Consider the following 10,000-nt stretch of genomic DNA (forward strand, 5'->3'; position numbering starts at 1 on the left):
TTTGGTGTGTGTGGGTGTGTACGTGTGCATGTGCGTGTGTGAGGGGTACTGCTCAGCCGCTACAAAGAGTTAGACATATCTTCCACACACACAGGCTGTGTTAGAGCTGGGTTATACAGAGAGAAAGTAATGTGACCTGGATTTCAGCGGCTAGCGTGAGAACAGGATACGCTCCAGGGACCAGTCCACACACACACACACACACACACACACACACACACACACACACACACACACACACACATCTGGATAGACACCCACATGTACACATACACACCTGCACCTGTAGAGTCTTCTGTTGTTTCTCCCCATCTCTCTCTCTCCATCTCTCTCTCCATCTCTCTATTTCTCTCTCTCACATACACTCATATTATGCTCTCTTAATCCACATCACTCTGCAGTTCACAGTGCAGCGAGAGAGAGATGCAGTGTACACCTCTCTCTCCCTCTATATCTCTCTCTCTCTCTATATCTCTCTCTCGCTCTCTATATCTCTACCTCTATATCTCTCTCTCGCTCTCTATATCTCTACCTCTATGTCTCTCTCTCTCCCTCTATATCTCTCTCGCCCTCTATATCTCTCTCTCCCTCTATATCTCTCTCTCCCTCTATATCTTTCTCTCGCTCTCTATATCTCTACCTCTATATCTCTCTCTCCCTCTATATCTCTCTCTCCCTCTATATCTCTCTCTCCCTCTATATCTCTCTCTCCCTCTATATCTCTCTCGCTCTCTCTTTCTCTACCTCTCTATATCTCTCTCTCTCTTTCTCTACCTCTATATATCTCTCTCTCTCTCTTTCTCTACCTCTATATCTCTCTCTCTCCTCTTTTTGTCTCTCTCATCATCCATTTTTAAACTATCCTAATGTAGAAAATGTGGGGGGTTCTGCTGTGTGTGTGTGGGTGGGTCGGTGGGTGGGTGTGTGTGTGTGTGGGTGGGTCGGTGGGTGGGTGTGTGTGTGTGTTATTCAACGATAAACTGAATCAGCACACACACTCAGCCCACTCTAAAACACACCAGAGGGCAAAATAACAGAAGGAGACATTTTATTTAAAAAATGTTTTACTCCTCTACAGTACTTCTACAGGCTCTTACTCAACAGTCTGAACACACACACCAACACACATGCTTGCACGCACGCACGCACTCACACGCACGCACGCACACACACCCACACACACACAAACAAACACACACACTGACCATTCACACAGGGAGCGGGGCTTGAGATTCAATCTGAAAGAGAGAAGGAGTGGGGGGAGGGGAAAGGAGAGTGGGATGAGGAGGAGAGGGAGGAGAGGGAGGAGAGGTAGCAGGGCCAGGCGAAGGAAAGAAATGAATGTAGAAGGAAAGAGGGGAGGCAGAGAGAGGAAGAGATGAAAAGAAAGGAGAGATAGAAAGAAAAGGGAGAGGGATAAAGAGAGGGTAGAGAAGGAAATGGACCCAGAGACTAAGAACTGAGGAAGATAGGTGAGTGTATATGCAGAGGAACAGAGAGAGAGAGGGAGAAGAGAGAGGGGGAGAGAGGGAGAGAGTGAGGGGGGAAAGCGAGGGAGAAGAGAGAGAGAATGAGTAGAGAAATAAGGGGGAGAGAGAGGGAGAAGAGAGGGAGAAGAGACAGAGAAGAGAGAGAGGGGGAGAGAGAGAGAAGAGAGAGAAGAATAGAGAGAAGGGGGAGAAATAGAAGGAGAAGTGAAAGAAGGGGGAGAGAGAGAAGGAGAAAGGGGAGAGAGAGAGAGAGGGAGAAGAGAGAGGGGGAGAAGAGAGAGGGGGAGAGAGAAGGAGAAGAGAGAGAAGGGGGATCGGGAGAAAGGGGAAAGAGCGAAGGAGAAGAGAGAGAAGGGGGGTCGAGAGAAAGGGGAGAGAGAGAAGGAGAAGAGAGAGAGGGGGGAGAGTGGATTTATAAAAGAATATAGTGAGAGAGAGAAGAGGGAAGAGATTTAGCCAAAGCTAATGGACTCTAGTATAATCTGTGAAAGCGGCCCTCTCTTGTGTGTGTGTGTGTGTGTGTGTGTGTGTGTGTGTGTGTGTGTGTGTGTGTGTGTGTGTGTGTGTGTGTGTGTGTGTGTGTGTGTGTGTGTGTGTGTGTGTGTGTGTGTGTGTGTGTTTGTCGAGGATACTCTTTGTAGCGACTGAGCAGTACCCCCTCACGCACGCACCCACCCACACACACACACACACACACACACACACACACACACACATTTAGAGTGCATTGATCTTCCTGCGTAATGACCAACAAATCAATGTGACACACAATTACTAGTATAGCGTGTGTGTGTGTGTGTGTGTGTGTGTGTGTGTGTGTGTGTCTTTCCTCCCTCTCTCTCTATGTTATCCAGTGTGATGTTCTCACAGACACAGAGATGGAAGCCAATCAAGTTATCTGATGGAATTAGTCACTTTACTACTTTACTTTACCCAGTAAGACCATATAATCCTATATTAGAGCGTGAGAGAGACAGAGAGGGGAGAGAGACAGACAGAGAGGGGAGAGACAGACAGACAGAGAGGGGAGAGACAGAGAGGGGAGAGACAGACAGACAGAGAGGGGAGAGACAGACAGACAGAGAGGGGAGAGACAGAGAGGGGAGAGACAGAGAGGGGAGAGACAGACAGACAGAGAGGGGAGAGACAGAGAGGGGAGAGACAGAGGGGAGAGACAGACAGACAGAGAGGTGAGAGACAGAGAGGGGAGAGACAGACAGACAGAGAGGGGAGAGACAGACAGACAGAGAGGGGAGAGACAGAGAGGGGAGAGACAGACAGATAGAGAGGGGAGAGATAGACAGACAGAGAGGGGAGAGACAGAGAGGGGAGAGACAGACAGACAGAGAGGGGAGAGACATTGAGGGGAGAGACAGACAGACAGAGAGGGGAGAGACAGACAGACAGAGAGGGGAGAGACAGAGAGGGGAGAGACAGAGGGGAGAGACAGACAGACAGAGAGGGGAGAGACAGACAGACAGAGAGGTGAGAGACAGAGAGGGGAGAGACAGACAGACAGAGAGGGGAGAGACAGAGAGGGGAGAGAGACAGACAGAGAGGGAAGAGACAGACAGACAGACAGAGAGGGGAGAGACAGAGAGGGGAGAGACAGACAGACAGAGAGGGGAGAGACATTGAGGGGAGAGACAGACAGACAGAGAGGGGAGAGACAGACAGACAGAGAGGGGAGAGACGGAGAGAAAGAGAGAGAGAGAAAGAGAGAGACAGACAGACAGACAGACAGAGAAGAGAGAGAAAGAGAGAGATAGACAGACAGAGAGGGGAGAGACAGAGAGAAAGAGAGAGATAGACAGACAAGAGAGGGGAGAGACAGAGAGAAAGAGAGAGACAGACAGACAGAGAGGGGAGAGACAGAGAGAAAGAGAGAGACAGACAGACAGAGAGGGGAGAGACAGAGAGAGACAGACAGACAGAGAGGGGAGAGACAGAGAGATTCAAATGTAAAAGGTTTGATGATGTGGTATTACATTACTACATCCCTGACACGATACACAATGTGTGTGTGTACGAGGTGTGTGTGTTATCTCCATATGTATGCAGCTGTGTGAGCCATGAATAACATGCGTGTGAACCCATAACACAACACATGGACAGGCATTTCTCTCCAATGCGCGCACACACACACACACACACACACACACACACACACACACACACACACACACACACACACACACACACACACACACACACACACACACACACACACACACACACACACAAACACACACAAACACACACACACACACAGAGGCATTCCTCTCCCATGCTGGGAAGGAGAAGCGAACGAGAGGGGTAGAGACTTGGAGATTGAAAGATTGTAGGGATAAAGACAGGAAAATAAGATGAGAGAGATGAGGGGAGGGGAGGACAGAGAGATATGGAGAGAGATGAGGGGGGGCCAGAGAGATATGGAGAGAGATGTGGGGAGGACAGAGAGATATGGAGAGAGATGTGGGGAGGACAGAGAGATATGGAGAGAGATGTGGGAAGGACAGAGAGATATGGAGAGAGATGTGGGAAGGACAGAGAGATATGGAGAGAGATGTGGGGAGGACAGAGAGATATGGAGAGAGATGAGGGAAGGACAGAGAGATATGGATAGAGATGTGGGGAGAGATGAGGGGAGGACAGAGAGATATGGATAGAGATGTGGGGAGGACAGAGAGATATGGAGAGATATGTGGGGAGGACAGAGAGATATGGAGAGAGATGTGGGGATCTCAGAGAGATATGGAGAGAGATGTGGGAAGGACAGAGATATATGGATAGAGATGTGGGGTGGACAGAGAGATATGGAGAGAGATGAGGGAAGGACAGAGAGACATGGATAGAGATGTGGGGAGAGATGAGGGGAGGACAGAGAGATATGGATAGAGATGTGGGGAGGACAGAGAGATATGGAGAGAGATGTGGGGAGGACAGAGAGATATGGAGAGAGATGTGGGGAGGACAGAGAGATATGGAGAGAGATGTGGGAAGGACAGAGAGATATGGAGAGAGATGTGCGGAGGACAGAGATATATGGAGAGAAATGTGGGGATCACAGAGAGATATGGATAGAGATGTGGGAAGTACAGAGAGATATGGAGAGAGATGTGGGGAGGACAGAGAGATATGGAGAGAGATGTGGGAAGGACAGAGAGATATGGAGAGAGATGTGGGAAGTACAGAGAGATATGGAAAGAGATGTGGGAAGGACAGAGAGATATGGATAGAGATGTGGGGAGGACAGAGAGATATGGAGAGATGAGGGAAGGACAGAGAGATATGGATAGAGATGTGGGGAGGACAGAGAGATATGGATAGAGATGTGGGGAGGACAGAGAGATATGGAGAGAGATGTGGGGAGGACAGAGAGATATGGAGAGAGATGTGGGGATCTCAGAGAGATATGGAGAGAGATGTGGGAAGGACAGAGAGATATGGATAGAGATGTGGGGAGGACAGAGAGATATGGAGAGAGATGTGGGAAGGACAGAGAGATATGGATAGAGATGTGGGGAGGACAGAGATATATGGAGAGAGATGAGGGGAGGACAGAGAGATATGGATAGAGATGTGGGGAGGACAGAGATATATGGAGAGATATGAGGGGAGGACAGAGAGATATGGATAGAGATGTGGGGAGGACAGAGATATATGGAGAGAGATGTGGGAAGGACAGAGATATATGGAGAGAGATGTGGGGATCATAGAGAGATATGGATAGAGATGTGGGGAGGACAGAGAGATATGGAGAGAGATGTGGGGAGGACAGAAGGGTATGGAGTGTGTGTGTCTGTGTGTGTGTGTGGCTGTGCTGTTCTCTATGGCTTGTATAAAGAGTGTGAATAGATAAATAGATATGGGGCATGGGAAGTCACAGCCGTACACTTAACGTAAGTGCCATGTGTCCGGACCTCCACTGAGGAAGTAATTACGTGTGTGTGTATGTGTGTGTGCGCGCGTGTGTGTGTGTGCGCGCGTGTGTGTGTGTGTGCGTGTGTAACTTTGTGTCCACAGATGTTGGATCTTAATTTGAGCCAGTTTCACATAGCAGGAAAATAATCCTTCAGCAACAGGAAACGGAACGTGTGTTAACCAACACTCCTGTGCTCTTAGAAACCAGCTTGGAGAATTAGGAGTACATATCTGGTCTCTCTCTCTCTCACACACACACACACACACACACACACACACACACACACACACACACACACACACACACACACACACACACACACACACACACACACACACACACACACACACATACACACACATACATACACACACACACACACACACACACACACACACATACACACACACGCTCAGGGTGTGGCTGTGCCCTATGACTGCATTCACCTCAGACCGGACACTGTACAATCCCCTTCAAAAACCAGGCAGTCGGGTCAAATACCAACCAGACGTCTGGAAACCAACTGAGTTGCCATATGAACATCCTGGGATTCTATAGGACTCTACTTCTATTGTCAGATGAGACGTCAGCCATCCGTGGAATGAATGAAGGAGCTTTTCATGGAAATAACATGTCAATCATGTACTGTTACTGCATTGTACTGCATTGTACTTCATTGTACTGTGCAGTGGCTATACTGATATCAGGGTGAGTCTAGGCCTGGACTCCTCACCTCCTCTCCTCCTCTCCTCTCCTTCATGACAACTGTTAGATGAAAGGACTGGTAGGTGTACATGGCCTACCAGACCAGGCATCCTGGAGAAAAGGATCTCTCTCTCCCTCTCTTCTTCTTTTCCTCTCCCTCGTTCCACTGGGCTCCCTTCCCCTCTTGTCCCCTCCCTTCTTTCCAGTTGCCATGGAAACTGATGACATAGATGTGGGGGCTCGGCTCTTCCACATGCAGAAGGAGAGAGAGAGAGAGAGAGAGAGAGAGAGAGACCAAAAGTATGTGGACACCTGCTCATCTCATTCTGAAATCATGGGCATTAATATGGAGTTGGTCCCCCTGATGTTGGGCGATTAGGCCTGGCTTGCAGTCGCCGTTCCAATTCAGCCCAAAGGTGTTCGATGGGGTTGAGGTCAGCGCTCTGTACAGGCCAGTCAAGTTCTTCCACATCGATCTCGACAAACCATTTCTGTATGACCTCGCTTTGTGCATTGTCATGCTGGAACAGGAAAGGGGGATACCTAGTCAGTTGTACAACTGAAATGTGTCTTCCACATTTAACCCAACCCCTCTGAATCACCCATTTCATGAAGCTCCTAACGAACAGTTCTTGTGCTGACGGCCGTCTTGTGCACTGGGCGGGCCCGTTCTGTGAGCTTGTGTGGCCTACCCCTTCGCAGCTAAGCCGTTGTTGCTCCTAGACGTTTCCACTTCACAATAACAGCACTTACAGTTGACCGGGGCAGCTCTAGCAAAGCAGAAATTTGACGACCTGACTTGTTGGAAAGGTGGCATCCTATGACGGTGCCACGTTGAAAGTCACTGAGCTCTTCAGTAAGACCATTCTACTGCAAATGTTTCGTCTGTGGAGATTGCATGGCTGTGTGCTCAATTTTACACACATTTCAGCAACGGGTGTGGCTGAAATAGCCAAATCCACTAATTTGAAGGGGTGTCGACATACTTTTGTATTTATAGTGTAGATGAAATGAGATGAGTTTATTAGTGACATGCACAGGGTGGCAGATGTAATGGCAGGGTACAGTGCAGGTCAAAGAATGAGAAGTGAATAAGAGGGTGTAGAATGTCTATAGAAGGATGTATTTGTTGCAACATAATGTCCCTGAAAAGAGAATCTGTGTTAAGGACATGGTATACATGGGTATTTACCAACCCATTGTACTATGAGCAATACACCAGTGGAAGGGCCTTAGCAACACACCGTCAATACACCAGTGGAAGGGCCTTAGCAACACACGCGCAATACACCAGTGGAAGGGCCTTAGCAACACACCGTCAATACACCAGTGGAAGGGCCTTAGCAACACACGCGCAATACACCAGTGGAAGGGCCTTAGCAACACACCCTCAATACACCAGTGGAAGGGTCTTAGCAACACACCCTCAATACACCAGTGGAAGGGTCTTAGCAACACACCCTCAATACACCAGTGGAAGGGTCTTAGCAACACACCCTCAATACACCAGTGGAAGGGTCTTAGCAACACACCCGCAATACACCAGTGGAAGGGCCATAGCAACACACCCGCAATACACCAGTGGAAGGGTCTTAGCAACACACCCGCAATACACCAGTGGAAGGTCCATAGCAACACACCCTCAATACACCAGTGGAAGGGTCTTAGCAACACACCCGCAATACACCAGTGGAAGGGCCTTAGCAACACACCCTCAATACACCAGTGAAAGGGCCATAGCAACACACCCTCAATACACCAGTGAAAGGGCCATAGCAACACACCATCAATACACCAGTGGAAGGGCCTTAGCAACACACCCTCAATACACCAGTGGAAGGGCCTTAGCAACACACCCGCAATACACCAGTGGAAGGGCTTTAGCAACACACCCTCAATACACCAGTGGAAGGGCCTTAGCAACACACCCTCAATACACCAGTGGAAGGGCCTTAGCAACACACCCTCAATATACCAGTGGAACGGCCTTAGCAACACACCCTCAATACACCAGTGGAAGGGCCTTAGCAACACACCCGCAATACACCAGTGGAAGGGTCTTAGCACCACACCCTCAATACACCAGTGGAAGGGTCTTAGCAACACACCTGCAATACACCAGTGGAAGGGTCTTAGCAACACACCCGCAATACACCAGTGGAAGGGCCATAGCAACACACCCTCAATACACCAGTGAAAGGGCCATAGCAACACACCCGCAATATACCAGTGGAAGGGTCTTAGCAACACACCCTCAATACACCAGTGGAAGGGTCTTAGCAACACACCCTCAATACACCAGTGGAAGGGTCTTAGCAACACACCCTCAATACACCAGTGGAAGGGTCTTAGCAACACACCCTCAATACACCAGTGGAAGGGTCTTAGCAACACACCCTCAATACACCAGTGGAAGGGTCTTAGCAACACACCCTCAATAGACCAGTGGAAGGGTCTTAGCAACACATCCGCAATACACCAGTGGAAGGGCCATAGCAACACACCCGCAATACACCAGTGGAAGGTCCATAGCAACACACCCTCAATACACCAGTGGAAGGGTCTTAGCAACACACCCGCAATACACCAGTGGAAGGGCCTTAGCAACACACCCTCAATACACCAGTGAAAGGGCCATAGCAACACACCCTCAATACACCAGTGAAAGGGCCATAGCAACACACCCTCAATACACCAGTGGAAGGGCCTTAGCAACACACCCTCAATACACCAGTGGAAGGGCCTTAGCAACACACCCGCAATACACCAGTGGAAGGGCTTTAGCAACACACCCTCAATACACCAGTGGAAGGGCCTTAGCAACACACCCTCAATACACCAGTGGAAGGGCCTTAGCAACACACCCTCAATACACCAGTGGAACGGCCTTAGCAACACACCCTCAATACACCAGTGGAAGGGCCTTAGCAACACACCCGCAATACACCAGTGGAAGGGTCTTAGCACCACACCCTCAATACACCAGTGGAAGGGTCTTAGCAGCACACCTGCAATACACCAGTGGAAGGGTCTTAGCAACACACCCGCAATACACCAGTGGAAGGGCCATAGCAACACACCCTCAATACACCAGTGAAAGGGCCATAGCAACACACCCTCAATACACCAGTGGAAGGGTCTTAGCAACACACCCTCAATACACCAGTGGAAGGGCCATAGCAACACACCCTCAATACACCAGTGAAAGGGCCATAGCAACACACCGTCAATACACCAGTGGAAGGGCCATAGCAACACACCCTCAATACACCAGTGGAAGGGTCTTAGCAACACACCCGCAATACACCAGTGGAAGGGTCTTAGCAACACACCCTCAATACACCAGTGGAAGGGCCATAGCAACACACCCTCAATACACCAGTGGAAGGGTCTTAGCAACACACCCGCAATACACCAGTGGAAGGGTCTTAGCAACACACCAACAATTCACCAGTGGAAGGGTCTTAGCAACACACCCAAAATACACCAGTGGAAGGGTCTTAGCAACACACCCGCAATACACCAGTGGAAGGGTCTTAGCAACACACCCGCAATACACCAGTGGAAGGGTCTTAGCAACACACTAGTGGTGCTCATTTCCTGTTCAAGGAATTGCAAGAACTGAAAATACCTCTCTTTCTCGATTCATGAATTGGAATTTAATTGAAATGAGACTAAATGTTGTTGACTCCAACTGTGCAATATTTACCTTTGCATTGCATCTGTAATATGTATCCCCTCTTTCTCTCTCTCTTTCTCTCTCTCTCTCTCTTCCCCCTCCTCTCTCTCTTTCTTTCTCTCCCCCTCCTCTCTCTCTCTTCCCCTCCTCTCTCCTCTCCCACTCCTCTCTCCTCTCTCTTCCCCCTCCTCTCTCTCTCTC

General features: G+C 49.3%; 1 protein-coding gene across 1 annotated transcript in view; it reads left to right on the plus strand.

Annotated features, from left to right (window-relative positions):
* LOC120050771 (unconventional myosin-X-like) overlaps positions 1-10,000 on the plus strand; it is a 36,097-nt gene that overhangs the window by 3,946 nt on the left and 22,151 nt on the right. The gene's annotated exons all lie outside the window — the stretch shown is intronic.

The sequence above is a fragment of the Salvelinus namaycush genome, chromosome 7 (genome assembly GCF_016432855.1).
Source record: "Salvelinus namaycush isolate Seneca chromosome 7, SaNama_1.0, whole genome shotgun sequence".
In the NCBI taxonomy this organism is placed as follows: Eukaryota; Metazoa; Chordata; class Actinopteri; order Salmoniformes; family Salmonidae; genus Salvelinus; species Salvelinus namaycush.